Source organism: Pithys albifrons, chromosome 22 (assembly GCF_047495875.1).
Source record: "Pithys albifrons albifrons isolate INPA30051 chromosome 22, PitAlb_v1, whole genome shotgun sequence".
In the NCBI taxonomy this organism is placed as follows: domain Eukaryota; kingdom Metazoa; phylum Chordata; class Aves; order Passeriformes; family Thamnophilidae; genus Pithys; species Pithys albifrons.
Window position 1 is genome coordinate 8,753,178 of NC_092479.1, and position 15,785 is coordinate 8,768,962.

Here is a 15,785-nt window from a genome sequence, read left to right on the forward strand (position 1 = left end):
CAGTAAGGCTTTGTACTTTCCAGGGAAAATAGAATTTAGTGTGGATTCTTTCTCTTACACTCAAAACCTGACCATCCTATCACCATTCTCCTGCTGACAGTTTTTGGGGCAAGCTGACATGCTCTGGCAGGAGCAGTTTGAGTCCCAGGGGGGCAGTGCTGCAGGAATGTCTGTGCTGAGTGGGAAGAGTGGAAACACTCTCCAGCTGTCCTGTACAGAACAGGAGCTGTAAAGGCTGACCCAGAGTGTGGGCTGTGGGGGTGTGTACAGAAATGCTGTACATAGAAATGTTGGAGCTTGTGTAGCTGGCAGCACCTTGTCTGAAATGGTGTCCTAAGGCACCCTGGGGCTGACAGTGATGGAGAGGGCCCCTGTCACAGGGTGCCACTCCAGGTGTGAATGTCAGAGACCGGCTCCTGTGGCAGGGGAGCTGCTCACAAAACCAGCACAGGCATTTCTAAAATGCCAATGCCCCATTTTTTGTCCTTGAGAGCGAGCTGTGCAAAGGGAATATGGTGTTCCAGAGCTGAGGGGGCACTGCCCCCTGTTCCTGGGGGACAGCCCCCTGGGCAGGGCAGGGTGTGAGTGCTGCCAGCTCTGAGCTGGGCAGTGACCCCTGGGTGGGAAGGTGCAAAGAGCTGGGTTAGTGTGTCCTTGTGGCAGCGAGTCAGGAGGGGCTACAGGAACAGAGCTGGTGTGGTGGGCACAGGAGGAAAGGCCCAGTGAAATTCTGATGGTCTTACAGTGCATTTCCAGAGCCCATTCCTGGCTGCAGTTTTACAGGTGGCAGCTGAATCAGAGGGGGAAATTAAATAGTTTCATTATCAAGCCCTTACCCTTCAATTTGCTATAAATTGTTCCAGTCGGTGCCGAGTGAGTGAGAGTGAAGAGAGTCCCCTGGCTTGGTGCCTGGCCCATGAATATCATTTCAGTCAGTGCTCAGCATTCCTGTCCTGGCTGGGCAGAGCAGCATTTATTGTGGTTGGGAGACAGGAGGGAAGGGGGCTGTGTGGGGAACCAGCCCTGGGAAGGGAACAGGGCTGGGGGGATCTGGCAGAGCAGGCTGGCAGCAGTGCCCTGAGCTCAGCCCTGCTCCCTGTCACCTCCTGCATCACCAGTGTCCTGTGCTTTGTCCTGGAGCAGGGCTTTGGGGCTGGGGCTGCACTTGTCTTACTGCCTCACCAGCTGGGATTCTGTGCTTGCCAGAGTTCAAGGCTGGGCTATAAAAATCTGTTCAAGTCTCAGTTCTGCCATGAAACTTGTTACACACGAATGGATGTATTTACCAGGCTGCAGGGGAAATGAGCTCAGCCACTGATGAAGGAGAAAGTCTTGGTTTCTGACAGAGTTTTTGTTTTGTTTTAGCTCCAGTATAACCTTAAAAAATCTCCATAATTTTGTCATGCAACCTGTTAGCACATTTAATAGAAATTCTCTTTACCTAATGGAGTGTGCACCTTTATGGCTGGCAGCAAAATGTCATCCCTGAGACAGCACTGGTGTGGGAAAGGATCCAGACAAGATCCCTGGCTGCTCCAAGGGTGTAGTTAACAACTTGCAAGTGATCTGGGTACAGTAACCCTTACCCATATTAACCAACCAGTGGGTTTGATTTATCTCTGGAAATTACAAGGGTTGAGTTTTCTTTTTCAGTGCTCCATGTGCTGCCAAACCACTTCAGTACCTGGAAGGTGACATGATTTGATCTGGTCATCCCTTTCCTCCTCCCTTGGCACCAGTGTCTGGCTGGTGTCTCATTCCTCATTCCTTGGCAGAGTCCTTGCATGACACATTCAGTGGTTGTTGGTGGCTCTGCTGCTACCAAGGACACACCAGGTGCAGTCTGGACTATCAACACCATGGACTTCTGTGAGGTGATGATTACACACCATTGCTGCTTTTGGCTCCTAATTTTCTCTTTGTTTAGGCCTAGATCTAAGCCCTCTGATGGTTCCTGTTCATGTCCTGCAGAGGTGGGAATAGTGTGTGTGAGTTGCTCTCTGTGTTTGTTCCACACTTGTGAAGATGTTTTACCAGACCTTGGTTCCACTGTATTTACAAGCTCCTCTGTGCTGCAGCCAAACACTTCACAGTCCTTGAGAGATTGTTTTGTGGCTCTCTATAAAGAATAAAACACCTCCCCTTTCCCCCTTGCTTTTCTGCCAGTGCCATTGCCTTTCACTGCCATACCTTGGCCAAAAGCTGACAGCACAGAGCAGCAGTGCCCAGGCCAGGGGGGCTGCCAGGCTGGGCTGCAGAGGTTGCATTGGCTCTGTTTAGGCTGGAGCAGCTCCTGGGCACAATCCTGCCCACCAGCACCCTTTGGAGAATGGGCTTTCTGTGTTTGTGGATGTTGGGAGCTGTTGTTTCACAGTATCTGGGAGAAAGGTGTATCCCACCCTGTTCCAGTGGGAGGCACGAGACAGAAGCTGGTCTGTCAAAGCTGGTCTGACTTCCTTGTATCTGCAACATCTTTATTTTTTCCCTGCTGTGATGATTTGCAAACTGTCTCTTGCAGGCAGTGCCAAAGCCTGCACTGGATCACGTGGGAAGAGTCTAATTGGGCACCTTCTGTCCCAGCAGAGGAAACTGAGAGCACCACCTTTCAGGGATTAGGAATCCAATTATCTGGAGAAACACCTCCCAGACTGAAATACCCTCCTAACCTCTCATTGCTTGGTATTCCAAACCTGTTCCACCTCCCTGGACAGGAAGTTTCAAAAGTCACCTAATAAAAAAGATTGGAATTGCCCTTAAATAGCTTCCATGAGGGTTATTATTGTGTACTGATGATTCCATCTCTGAGCCTGTCCTGAGTCCTTTCTGGATGCAGAGAAGCCAGAGAGTGCTGATTTTAAAAGACTACAAGCCCCTCATTCATAGCCCTCTAGGATGGGACAGGGAGCTTGTGGGAACTTCAGGTGCCTGAATTTGCTTCCTCCAGGAGGGAAACACCCTGTGAACTGTGGTTTTCTTGAAGTTTTTAGAGAGCAACACACAGAAGTACTTTTATTTTGTTTACAAGACAGAAAATACCAGCACAACAGGCAGTGTGCAGTGAATTTTCCTTAACCTGGGCACTGCTGGTTCTCTGCAGGGGACTGGTACAAAGTGGGAAGTTGCCACCAAAGGAGTAGGAACATACACAGTTTGTTCTTGTCAGGGTTTGGAGTACAGAGGTTGTTATGATGGTTGTTTTTTATTAGTTTAATATATGTTGAAATCTACAAATATCTGCTGGGACCCAGGTGGGGAGGATGAGATGTGACTGAGTTCTTGGATGATTGATAATGAGCAGGGACTGGAAAATCAATTGTGTTAATTCCTGGCTTGTCACTGGGACGGAGAATTAATGAGAAAATCCGTCTGACTTAATGGTATTTACACATTATACAGACTGTGATAAAATGGTCCTCAGCCACTGCTTGGCATCACAATTATGGGATTATTGTAACCCAGAGGCAGGAACAGAAACTCACAGGCACAAAAACTCCCTTCACAAACAGTCACCGAGTGATGACACAGCCCAGCTACGGGGCCTGAAGAGAAAACAAGGAACTGCCATCCTTTGCTTCTTGTCCTGTGCACGTAGAGCTGATTGCAGGGGCTGTGCCACGTGTGGGGCCCATCCTGTGTGTGGTGCTGTGCCCGTGGCAGTGCTGCCCCCGGGGCTCTCACAGGCTCTGCAGGGACGCTGCTCCTCTCACAGGGCTGTGGTTTCTGGGAAGCTGCTGCAAACACCTGGCAGAGTTCGGTGCCCATCCTCCTCTGGGCTCGGGAGGGGTCTGTAAGGATGCCCACTGGGCACGGCGGGTGTGTCAGAGCAGCAGCAGCAGGGCCGTGGCACGGAGGGTGGAGCAGAGGTGCTGCCTTCCCCAGCAGCTCAGGGGGAAAGCTGCAGGGGCCTCCTGCAGGAATGTGTGAGGCTGTCAGAGACTCCTGTGCATGTCAGAGCACTCGGGGACCTGCCTGGATGAGTGGGGAACACTGGCCTTGATCAGGCCTGACAGAGAAGCAGCTCCCTGTCCCCTGCTGCCTCCTGCCTGCCAGGAGTCTGTCCAACATCACTGTACCTGATGGGGTATGACTGGGTAAGTCATCCATAATCTTGTGTACTCACACCACCTGCATCCCTCCTGCTCTCCCTGTCAGCCTCCCTGTCCTTGCTGCTGTGCTCCACATGCCCTCCCGTGCTCTGAGGGGGGCTGAGCTGATGCTTCCAACCCCAGCAGCTCCCAGCCTGTCAGAAAGGGGAAAAAAGGAGCTGCTGTACAGACAGTGACACTAAATTTGTCCTGGGCTTTCTCTCTAAAGATTTTGTGCAAGGTCTTTTCTTTCCATCTCAGTGTGTCAAGGTTTCACTTGTGATGGAGAGTTTTGGAAGTGAATGCTTAGAAGTTCCCTTTCTGGCAGGCAGACAACTAGAGGGATAAGAGTCAGAGGGATAAGCCAGACTGAGATACCCCTAAACTGAACTCTACAGGTCCTTGACCTGCCTGGGTTGCCTCTACAGAGCTGCCTCTATAATCTAGAGGTCCCAGTTTGCAAATCTAAATATTTTAGGAGAATTCCTACAGGACAAATCCTCGTTCTCTCCTCCAGGTTGTGTTATCCTCAGGTTTTCTTAAAGAATCCCAAAACTGTCAGTGGCTTTTTTTTACATTAGCCAGACCCTATTGCTACCAAGACATGCAAGGGGCATCTTTCTGCTACAGTCTCCTCAGCAAGAAAGGTCCTGGGTCTTCCACAGTTTCCAGACTGTTGCAGCAAAATTCTTTGCAGGTTTTAAAATTCCAGCTGGGTTGGATGCACTGTGAGCCCTTGTGTGACAGTGATTGTTTCAGGGATCACATTCAGGACCCACCTTGCTGTGGGCAATGAGCAGGGACAGGCTTCACAGAGCTCTACTGTACATAATCTGCCATGAAAGAAGAGAATAACATCCAGAATAAAAGAGTGTGGGACATCCCTTTTTGAGATACAGAGGGGTGATCTTTGTCAGGATTCAGATTTAGTGAAATTTTTCCACAGGTGCTCAGTAAAATTCTGGACTCAGGCAGAGGCAACCTGTGCTATGACTGTGTTTAAATGCTGGAAAGGAAGGACGATGGTGCCTTGCAGAAAGGCAGCTGAGAGCTCCAAAATTCGATTTCTGTCTCAGGCACAGCTGTATTTCTTTCTCTGTGGGTTGCCTACCTGGGAGGAATAGATAACACTGGAGAGCAGCATTGCTGGGGTGTGATTGTGTTACACCTGGCAAGAGATGTAAAAGTCATTTCTTGCTGCTCTTCAAACATCTCAGAGAATCTCTCTTAAATGCCAGGATAAATGCACTTGTAATACATGGCTTGAGTCGTTCTGATTCTCTCCAGTGGAGGATAAGGGCTTGTCTGCAGCCTCTCAGCTCCGCTGCACATCCCACAGAGCCAGCAGGGAAATTCAGGAGCAGTGGGCTGGAGCAGAGGAGTTGGGCTGGCACAGATAAAAGAACCGGACAGTGAAACTATTTTATGGTCCTTGACTTTTTTTTGGTTATTATGAGATGGGCTTAGAGGTAAGGAGAGCAAGAAAGGCTCATTCTTTGCCAAAATGCACTGGGAAGTCTCCAAGCCCCAAGGTGGTTGTGCTGCACTGATCCTGTGCCTCGAATTCCTCACAAAAGAGCAGCTGTCCAGGGTGAGCTGTCTAAGGAAGGTTTGTTTCCCCTTCTGAATGTAGCTGAATTCAACCCTGGCAAAGCCAAAGGAGGTGAGGTGGCCACTGTGGCTGCCAACTGTAATTAAGAACAGAATGCTCTCTGAGTGAAGAGAAAGTGAAATCCCAAGTGTGCTTAATTCTCCTGGTTTGTGACAAGTGTGTGGAAAGCTGGCTCCTTAATCCCCAGGCTGGGCTGTGCTTGGAGTGCCCCCACTGTGCCTGCAGGCTCTGCCCCCCAGCTGTGCTGCCCCTCAGTGCTCACACACCCCCCTGGGCCTGCAGGCTCTGCCCCCCGGCTGTGCTGCCCCTCAGTGCTGTCACCCCCCTGCTGTGCCTGCAGGCTCTGCCCCCCAGCTGTGCTGCCCCTCAGTGCTCACACACCCCCCTGTGCCTGCAGGCTCTGCCCTCCAGCTGTGCTGCCCCTCAGTGCTCACACACCCCTGCTGTGCCTGCAGGCTCTGCCCCCCAGCTGTGCTGCCCCTCAGTGCTCTCACACCCCTGCTGTGCCTGCAGGCTCTGCCCTCCAGCTGTGCTGCCCCTCAGTGCTCTCACACCCCTGCTGTGCCTGCAGGCTCTGCCCCCCGGCTGTGCTGCCCCTCAGTGCTGTCACCCCCCTGTGCCTGCAGGCTCTGCCCCCCAGCTGTGCTGCCCCTCAGTGCTGTCACCCCCCTGTGCCTGCAGGCTCTGCCCTCCAGCTGTGCTGCCCCTCAGTGCTCACACACCCCTGCTGTGCCTGCAGGCTCTGCCCCCCAGCTGTGCTGCCCCTCAGTGCTCTCACACCCCTGCTGTGCCTGCAGGCTCTGCCCCCCAGCTGTGCTGCCCCTCGGTGCTCACACACCCCCCTGGGCCTGCAGGCTCTGCCCCCCAGCTGTGCTGCCCCTCAGTGCTCTCACACCCCCCTGGGCCTGCAGGCTCTGCCCCCCAGCTGTGCTGCCCCTCAGTGCTCACACCCCCCTGGGCAGCCCAGGTGGGTCACTGGGGTGCAGGGAAGGCGGAACTGTGGGGCTGTGGGACCAGTCTGTGATGATGCACGTTCTGCTTGGCTGGTGCTCTGAGTACAAGTGACCCCCAGTACAAGTGACACAAGTGACACTGATCCGTTGTGGGAGAGGATTCTCAGCACTGAAAGCCTCAAAGAGCAAATCCCAGGGCAGGTCTGTGCCCACAGCAGTGACCTGACCTGGGGAGGGGAGCAAAGTGTTACTGGGGGAGAAGATTTGCTGCATCCTGAGGTTTGTGAGGTAAATTACAGCAGCAGCAGTGGTTGAGGCATAGTCTGCAGCTTGCAAATCATGCTCAATTCTTTGCTCAGGAACAGGCTTTGTGTCTCATGGTGCATCAGATGTTTCCCTTTCCTGGTCTCATCTGTAAACTAGGAACAGTCGTTCTCATCTTGCCAGAGCACTGCCATGACATGTCTGTGAGGACTCAGAGATACACAGACCCTTGGGGTGAAAACTTCTGTCAGTAACTGAGGTGGCAGTTCAGAGGGTGTCCTTGGTGATCTCCCCAGGCCTGGTGCTGGGAGGGACTGGCTGACAAGAACCTGAGTCAGAACTTCCCTTCTTCTGTTCTGCTCTTGTCTGCAGGGGGATTTTACCTCCTTCTGTTTTGGGCTTAATCACTGGAAATGCTGCAGTGCATGATCAGACTGTGGAGAAAAAGGGATTTCAAAGCAAAAGGATTAAAATCTAAAGGGCTCATCCATGGTGTGCTCTGGAGAATCTGCTCAAAGTGGAGCCTCTGGAGAAGCTGCACTTATCTCTGTATTAGTTCTGACAAGGGGAATGTCTCTGTGTCTCTGTTACCAAGGCTGTGTTCTCACCCTGGACAACACTTCAGCTCTTCAGATCCTGGCCTGGAGGGGACACTGAAGATACGGCCTGGAAAGCTGGAAGCTTCAACTGGAAAATCCAGGGCGTGGGTAACAGAGTGTATTTGATAGGGTTAACTTTGTTTTAGTTTCTTGGGAAACCACGAGAAGAGCTCCTCTGATTTGTTGTGTGTTTTCTTTTGAAAACACCTTAAACACTGTGCTGAGCCTGTCTGGGGGTGGGCACAGGCAGCTCCCCCTCCCCTCCCAGCTGTCCTCTGGGAAGTGAGGAGCACTTGGAGCACTCCCAGCTCTGGGAGGGAGGAGGGACAGCTCTGCTCTGCCGGGGTGGAGTTTGTGTCTGCCCCGTCACTGCCTTGAAATCACTGCTAGGAATTGCTTGGGACCTGAGAGTGAGTGGGGAAAGGGGGAAAGGAGGGCATGGCAACAGGTCCACCAAGAGACCCTTGTCTTGGAGTACAGTCAAATCTCAGCATTCTTTTTGCTGCACAGAACTTACACTTGGATGGCTCCTCAAAAGCCTGTGAAGACTTTTATTTGGCAGAACTGAATGCTGGCAGTGCATCAGGAAGTCATTTGTGGTGATAATAGTCCCGAATTTACTTCCAGGCAAAGCTACCTTTGCTGAATTCTTTAAGGACTGGAGCACTTGTAGAGATTCATTGTCTGGTTTCAGAGGTTCCCTCAGCCAACTCCACTCCTGTCTTAACAAGGGCTTAATGTGTCGTCTGCCTGACTTCTGAGTTATGATGGGAAAGTGGAAAATGATGAATGTGATGGAATAGAAAAACTTGATGTTCATCTTCATGAAGCAGATATTAAAATACTTCAGCAAAAAGGAATCTCTCTATGCCTCAAAAGCCTGAAATGGCTGAGGGCTGATGAGATGTAACAATAGGAATAAGGGGAAAGTTTATTAACAATATCCCAGGAACTCAGAGTAGCTGAATAACTCATAAATCTTTCATGAATTTTACAAAAATGAGGGATGAAATCCTAAACATTGGAGATGGATATACAGAGATATATTTCTTTTGCCTGAGAATATCTTGGTAAATTATTATCTCTGGAAATGAAGGAACTATCTGGTTTGGATTTATATTATTCTTCTACAGTCTGAGAATCTATTGAACACTTTGTCTCACAGTAGAGTGATCTGTCTCAATGGAAGGAATGGGGAGGCAGAACATTTTAAATAGCAAACAATACTAAACATTTAAATACTAAACACTGTTGCTCCACAGTGGGAATGGGCTGCAGCAGGTAAATGACATTGCACTCCAATTTATTGTGGAACTTCTGTGATTTCATCTTGCAGTAAATAATTGAATTTGTACTCCTTATTCCCTGCTGATGGCCCAGGAAAATGTCTCCAGGAATTTGCCATTCTCCCAGAGAGGGAGAGCCTGGGGAGAGCAGCTGGAGGGCCCCTGGTGTGCCTTTCTCTTTGTATCTGCATTGTTCTCTTACAGCTGTCATTTTAGAGGGGTCTGAGCCAGATGTCACTGGGGGCTGTGCTCAGAACTGAGGCCTCTGCTGGGCTGGGACCTGGCCAAAAAGAGAGGAGAGGCCCCCAGAAAGGACAGGAAAACTCCCTGGACCCCACGGGCTGAGCATTTGGTGAAGGGGCACTGAGGGAAGGAGGAGGCTCTGGGGGGCTTTGCAGCCCTGCAGGACAGGTCTGTCGCGTTCCAGGAACTGCATCTCATCCCCTCCTGGGAGCCTGACCCTCCTGGATCCTCAGAGCTTTGCCTGTGAATCCAGAGCTGTGCCAGCCTCAGTGCCAGGTTGGTAGCACTGTGGGGGCAGGTGGGCAAAGGCCAGCACAGTCTGGTCCACTCTGGGAGCTGCCACCAAGCCCTGGGCTCACTGGAGCTGCCCTCTCACAGCTGTAACAAAGGCAGTTACAAAGGCAGCCAGATATGCAGGGAAAAAACTGCTTTATTCTTCTCTGACATCCTTTTATTGGCCTCTGCTGCTCAGTGTTAACCAGTGCTGATGGAGAGCCCTGTGCTGGCAGCAGAGGCAGCCCAAGGGCTCTGCTGCTACACGAGATGATTGGAAACAACAGTGTCCCTCAGGCTGCACAGTCACTGTGGTTCAACCCCAGCCAGAAGATCCATTCAGCACCAGCAGGATCCAGCCCGTTCCGTGGGGACTGCTGAAAAGGGAGAGCTCCAGAAGGGTCAGCTCCTGCCCATGCAGCAGGAGGCTGGGCTGGGAGCTCTGTCCCACTGCACACAGCACCTGTCTGGGATGGATACAGAGGCAGTTCTGTTTTCCTCTGGATTTCTGCCTGGCTGCCCTGCTGGCTGCACTGCCCGTGCCTCTCAGCAGCTCTTGGGGTGGTCTGTGCAGAGAATTCCAGCGGGCAGGAAGGCTCTTTCTCCCAGTCCCTTGTCCAGCACTCTGTACCTGCCCGCAGTGCCAGGGCTGGCTGGAGCTCGGGCTCAGGATGCAGCACTAGGTGGAGCTCCCAACATGAGAAACGCTGGAGTGAGAAGAGCCAAACGCTGTTGTTGACTAGACGGGCTGGTTTGCGAGGAGCTGGTGTGGGAGGTGGCACATTTCTGTGTGGGGAGGATGTGATGTGGAGAGAGTGGCTGGAGCGTGTGCCGGAGAAGGGGGTGCCGAGAGCGGGGATGAGCAAGCACGAAGCTGAGGGTGTTGCTCTGGGTGAGGGTTGAGGCTGCAGTTCAGCCAGACACACTGTTCCCTCAGGGTCTGGGTATCCCACGTTTGTGGGCAGTCTGGGCACCTCTCCTAGGGGTGTGTTGTGGGAGTGTGGCAGGTAAGGACAATGCTGCAGGACAAGGGCAGCTGCTCAAGCTCAGGTGTATGTGAGCGAGTTGCCTCTTCAGGCACATGCACAGCACAGAATACAAGGACCAACAGCCTCCTGTTTGCATTTGGTTCAGCCTTTTTCACACCCCAGGCAAGTTGTCTCACTGATCACTGGGAGGAACATCCTTTATGGGGAAGGTGTCCAGATTGATTCCTTTGTGTTCACTTTCTAGAACATTCATACCATCCAATCATTCTAGGCAGAAGGAAATGAAATTTTATATTCAATTTCTGTCAGTATCAACATCAGAATCAATCAGGGAACTCATCATTGGTCGAGTCATGGAGCAAAAATAATTCCAAATGACAATTGTAACTAAGCAACCCGTCGTGACTGGTGAGCAGGAATGGAAATGAAATTAGTGAAACATTTTACTAACTGATTTCAAATAACAAGTGTCTTAGGAAAAAAATTCTCCCTCTCTCCAGAGACATTTTACAAAAGAAAGAAGAGAAACTTGCTGCAAGTTCTATGCTGTGTTTCCCTGGCTGGTAAACTCTCTGGGCAGGGATCACCAGGGGCCTCTTCTGTGGCCTCATGGGGGCTCACAGGGGCTGCCATTGGGAATGTGCCTTTAACTACATCCAAACAAGTAAAAAGGGACAGCCAGATTAGGGCACTGCATAAACAGAATGGAGAGGCTCAACATGTCTGGTGTCTGACTGTTACATCTTAGGGGTTGGTATAAGGCACTTCCATCATGATAAATGTTTATCAAGATCTGCCACTCATTTATTAAATCTTTGTAATCACATCATTAATGCAGACCCAGTATGAACTCCACATGCAACCCAGCCCATGTGACTGGAGTTGTCTTCACATTTGAATAATGCTGATTTTCTAGGTATAAATCAAGAGGGAAACCTCGTGGGCCACAATAATTTCTGCCATGCTTGAACTGACTCAGGCAGAATCACACTAAGGATCAATTTGTTCTTTTCTGTTGTTTCTCAGCATCCCAGGGGCTTAAAGCCAGCGTGGGAGAGACAGTCTGTGTTGTCTGTGTTGCTGCCCTCACAGCTCTTTGAAGTCGTGTCTCTCCTGAGCCCTGGGCATTCCCATCCTCCTGCACAGCCAGGCAGTGGCAGCAGCACCCTGCAGTGGCTGTAGTGTCATTCTTTAGCTTCTCTAGAGCACAGTGGAATGACTGGCTCTGTTGCCATATCACTGACACAGAGCGTTACTAATTATGATGATTAATGGGTTTAATTTACTTAGAAAGAATAATGTGCAATAATTCCATTGTCAAAGCTGAAAATCTGGAGTTCCAGCTTCAGATCCTGTCAGCAGTGTTGTTACAAACTCTTTTGTGTGGGGAAAAGTCATTGAGAGATGTTATTTCCAGCATGTTTTAGAGTACAAGGTGCCTTGGGAATTTTCCTTCCCACTGATAAACCTGCTTTGCCACAAAAAGGCTTTTCAGAGAAATTCTGCCTTACTTTTTCTTTACTGCACTTAAAATTTGCTGTAATGATGCTTTTATAAACAGCAAGAAATATTTATTACCTGTTGTGTGGAGGCAAAGGAGTCTGCTGGGTTTTTGTAGTGACAGGTGAGAGAGCTCTTGGTGGGAAGGAAGAGGAGTGTTGTTGTTCCACTGAGGCTGGACAGGGGCTGGTTTTGTGGCCCCCAGCACAGCTGGCCCTGCCCCTGCTTGGCTCCCCAGCTCCAAGGAGCAGCACTGGGAGGGGTTCTTGCACCAGGGCAGTTTCATGCTGTCCCTGTCCCTGTGCAGTTCTTTGCACTGTCAGCCCCCCCAGGTGCTCTGGGCTCCAGCTGAGCTGTCTGACCCCCTGGCAGGGGGGTCTGAGCCCTGCCCAGCTCACCCTCCCCAGGACAGCCTGGCTGCTCCTCAGCCTCTCCCCACCCCAGGGCTGGCTCCCCACACAGCACTGGAGTTTCTCAGATCAGCAAGATCAGTTCTGTGCTCTGTGAGCAAGGCAGAAGAGGTCAGGCACAACACAGCATTGTCTGTGATTCAGGAATCTTTATGGCTTTAGTTGTTGATTTAATTATCTCTTCCTGTGAGCAAGAAACATTCCCCAGAGGTAAAATAATAAAAAATCCACATTTCCTCTCCCAGCTGTCTTTCTGAGGCCCAGGGACTCTGTGCTCACTGCAGCTATAAATAAGCTCTGCTGAAGCCCCAGTGACTGTTACGATCTAGTGAGTCACCCAGTGGGCACAGCTTTAATCTGTGTGTCTCTGTCTCTTCCCATGACTTACCCACTCTCACATTTGGTTGTGATCTGTGCTCATGTCAGTCCTTTGCATCAGGGTCTGCCAAAGAAACAGCTCACAGCACTGCCTGTTAAACCTCAGTGCTGTGGAAGCATTCAAAAATCAATTGCTCTGTGATTGAGGGGAAACTGAGGCAGGGAAGGGTCACCCAAGGCTTCCCAGCTGATGGGTGGCAGTCACTGAATGCTGCTTTGTAACTTCAGTCTTGTCTCCTCTGGGCTGCACGGGGCACGGGTGTTCCACCTTTCTTCCAGAATCTCCCCTAAGCTGCTGTCCAGAGCAGTTGCCCTTTAATAGTGATGCCCAGCTCTTGATAGTGATCCTTGGTAGGAGAAGGGATTTTTCAGGTACACTAGAGAAGGAAATCTGAGTTATTTACAATAGCAAGGAGTTGTCAGAAATCTGTGATTTCCCAGCCAAGCCCAAGTCTCATTGAAGCCTATACTTGCATTTTTCTGGCTCCAGCAAGTGCTGTATGAGGTTACTGCACTGCCAGCCACGCTGTGCTGGGGGGCTCAGTGCCTTTGAGCAGCTTCTGGTGCTCCTGCCCCTCACTGGACCAGTGTCAGCTCATCAGAGATGAGCCAAAGGTGCCTGATGTCCCCTGCAAGGCATCTCCCCATTTGTGTCTCTGTTTTCTGACCAACTCTCTGAGGTGTTACCACAGAATAGTGCAGAGGGCTCTGATTTCATCAGAGCTCTTTAACAATGCTGTGATATCCAAGGGGATATTTCATGGCAGAAAAGAGGATGCTGTTGAACTCTGTGTGACTCCTCACTGGCTCAGCTCTCACTCAAGTACCATTAAATCTGTCTCCCATCAAATGAAACAGAATCTTCAGTGTCCTTTCCCTCACGCTCCACTGAAACAGTTAATAGATAATGTTCCTGTTTGTAGCCCTGCCAGGATATTTTTAATTACCTGCATGGTTTTATTACATAACAGCAATGTTTGCTCCGTTAGGCTATTGGCATCTTTGCAGGAAGCAAACAAACCTACTGGCATCCATCAAGTTGAGTAATTACAGAGAGTTTGTTTACTTTTCTCAGGTTTCCTGATCAATACTGGCACTGGCTCTGCAGGCTGGGCTGCCAGCCTGGCTGCTCCTGCAGCCACCTGATCCTGGCTGGGAGATGAGGAGGGTTTGATCATCCTGACAGAGCAGGAAGGGGCTGACAAACCATGCAGGGTCACCCCCAGGAGCCCAGGCACAAGCACTGAGCCCTCGTGTCCTGCAGGGTTTTACAGGCAGTGCAGTGGGGGCTTCTGTGGCACAGGGGGCTGGGAGGTGCCTTTGGCTGGTGGGGTTTGTTGGTATCTGTGGGTGTCTGCCCGGGGAAGCCTCCTGGGTTGAACATCTGCCCCATGGGCATCCCCCCTGTAGGAGGCTGGGCCCACTCAGACCCATGTTTAGAAGAAAAAACTAGAAAATGAGAGCCCAAGTGTGTTCCCCTTTGTCTCCTCACCCCTCAGTTACACTTGTCTGAGCCAGTGTGAGATGCTGCCCTGCAGAGGGCACGGCAATAAAGTGCAGTGGGAACAGCCTAACCCAGACACAGGCACTGTGTCACCCTGTTTGTCAGTCCTTGCAGTGGCATTTGTGCCACCCAGTGACCTTTGGCAGTGAAATGCCCCAGTGCCACAGCAAGTGCACCCACAGTGGTGGAAGCAACAGACATCATTGTGGTAGAACATGCATAAGCCCCCCCTTCCATGGCTTGTTCACACCAATCCTCCTGAGTGGGTCACTGCTGGATGGCAGAGAGCAGGAAAGGCTGAAGACCCTCTTCAGCAGGAGAAGGAAGAAGTCAGGGAGAGCAGAAGGTTCTGACTCCCCTCCTAGAGAGGGCAGAAGGGGAAAGAAAGGACTAGACATTGAGATAAGTGGTTTCCATTGTAGAAAGAAAGCACTTCTGTGTGCAGAGACAGAAGCTCTTCCATCTGTGTTAGGATTTAAGTGACAGGACTCGGTGATGTGGAAGGATTGCGTGGCCTGACCCTCATCAAGTGGAATGTGTTCGTTATTGGGGAGAGAGTGCAGTGTCATCACTGTCTGAGCACAGAGATGTGGCCTGGCCTAATTGCAGTGATTTCCTGCAGAGAATGGAAGGTGCAGTGAGCTCTGAGTGGGGACACTGAGACAGAATGACAAAGGAGGACAATAATTCATCTAAATGGCCGTGCTTTAACCCTCCTCTCCAAGGCTGAGGAGGCCAATGCTGCCATACAGGAACATGGCTGTGGAGATAACTGCAAAAAGCCATATATTGCCCCTCTCAGTGCCTGTTACTTTTCCTCCCCACAAGGAGAGCCTGTGGGAAGTGGAACAGGGCCTTATGTGCTGACTGGCTGTTGATCTGAAAAGTGCTGTGTCTTGGAAAGTCAGAGCAAAGGCTCGTAATTGAATCCAGCAGGCACAGGAACCCAACTTGAAGGCTGATTGGTATTCAGCTCTGCTGCGTAGTGCTTAAGAAAAAACTTATTAATTTCCCCTTCCACAAAGAGCAGGAGTGAGACAGTAATCACAGTATCAAGTCATAATAATAAAAAAAACTCCATTGAAAATAGCTGTTAAGACTCTGGAGGGTTCAGCAGGGGAAGATTGTATTAAGATAAAGTAGATTATAACACCGGTGGACATTAAAGGTTGTCATTGTATGGTAAATCACATCAGGAAGTCACAAAAGCTGCTCCTTACACGGTCAGGGATAGAACACTCTGATGTAGCACCAGATTTATTGTGTCCCTGTTACACCATCCCGAGCAAACACACAGGTGGAGAGAGGGGAGGAAGAAGGAGAGACTTGGCAGCGGGGCTGGATTTCTGAGCTGTGGGTTTGGGGCCGGTGGGTGGGACTGGGGTGGGGCCAGGCACATCCATCCCTTCCCTTTGCCAGGAGAGCTGGGGCTCTGCACGGGCTCTGCTCTGCAGGGCCATGGAGTGAACCCTTCTCTCCTGGGGGCAGCTGCAGTTCTGGAGCTGGATGGTGGATCTCCCTCACGTTCTGACTGTCTCACTGCCCCCAGAGGAGCAGCCCACCAGCAGTCCCCAGTCCCAAATATGTGCATATCCAGCCCAACCCAGTGCACAGCATCCCCAAATTGTCCCAAGCACACCTACCTGCTTTTCAGCTGTTCAAACCCTTTTGAAACCTGCCCTCTCCCTT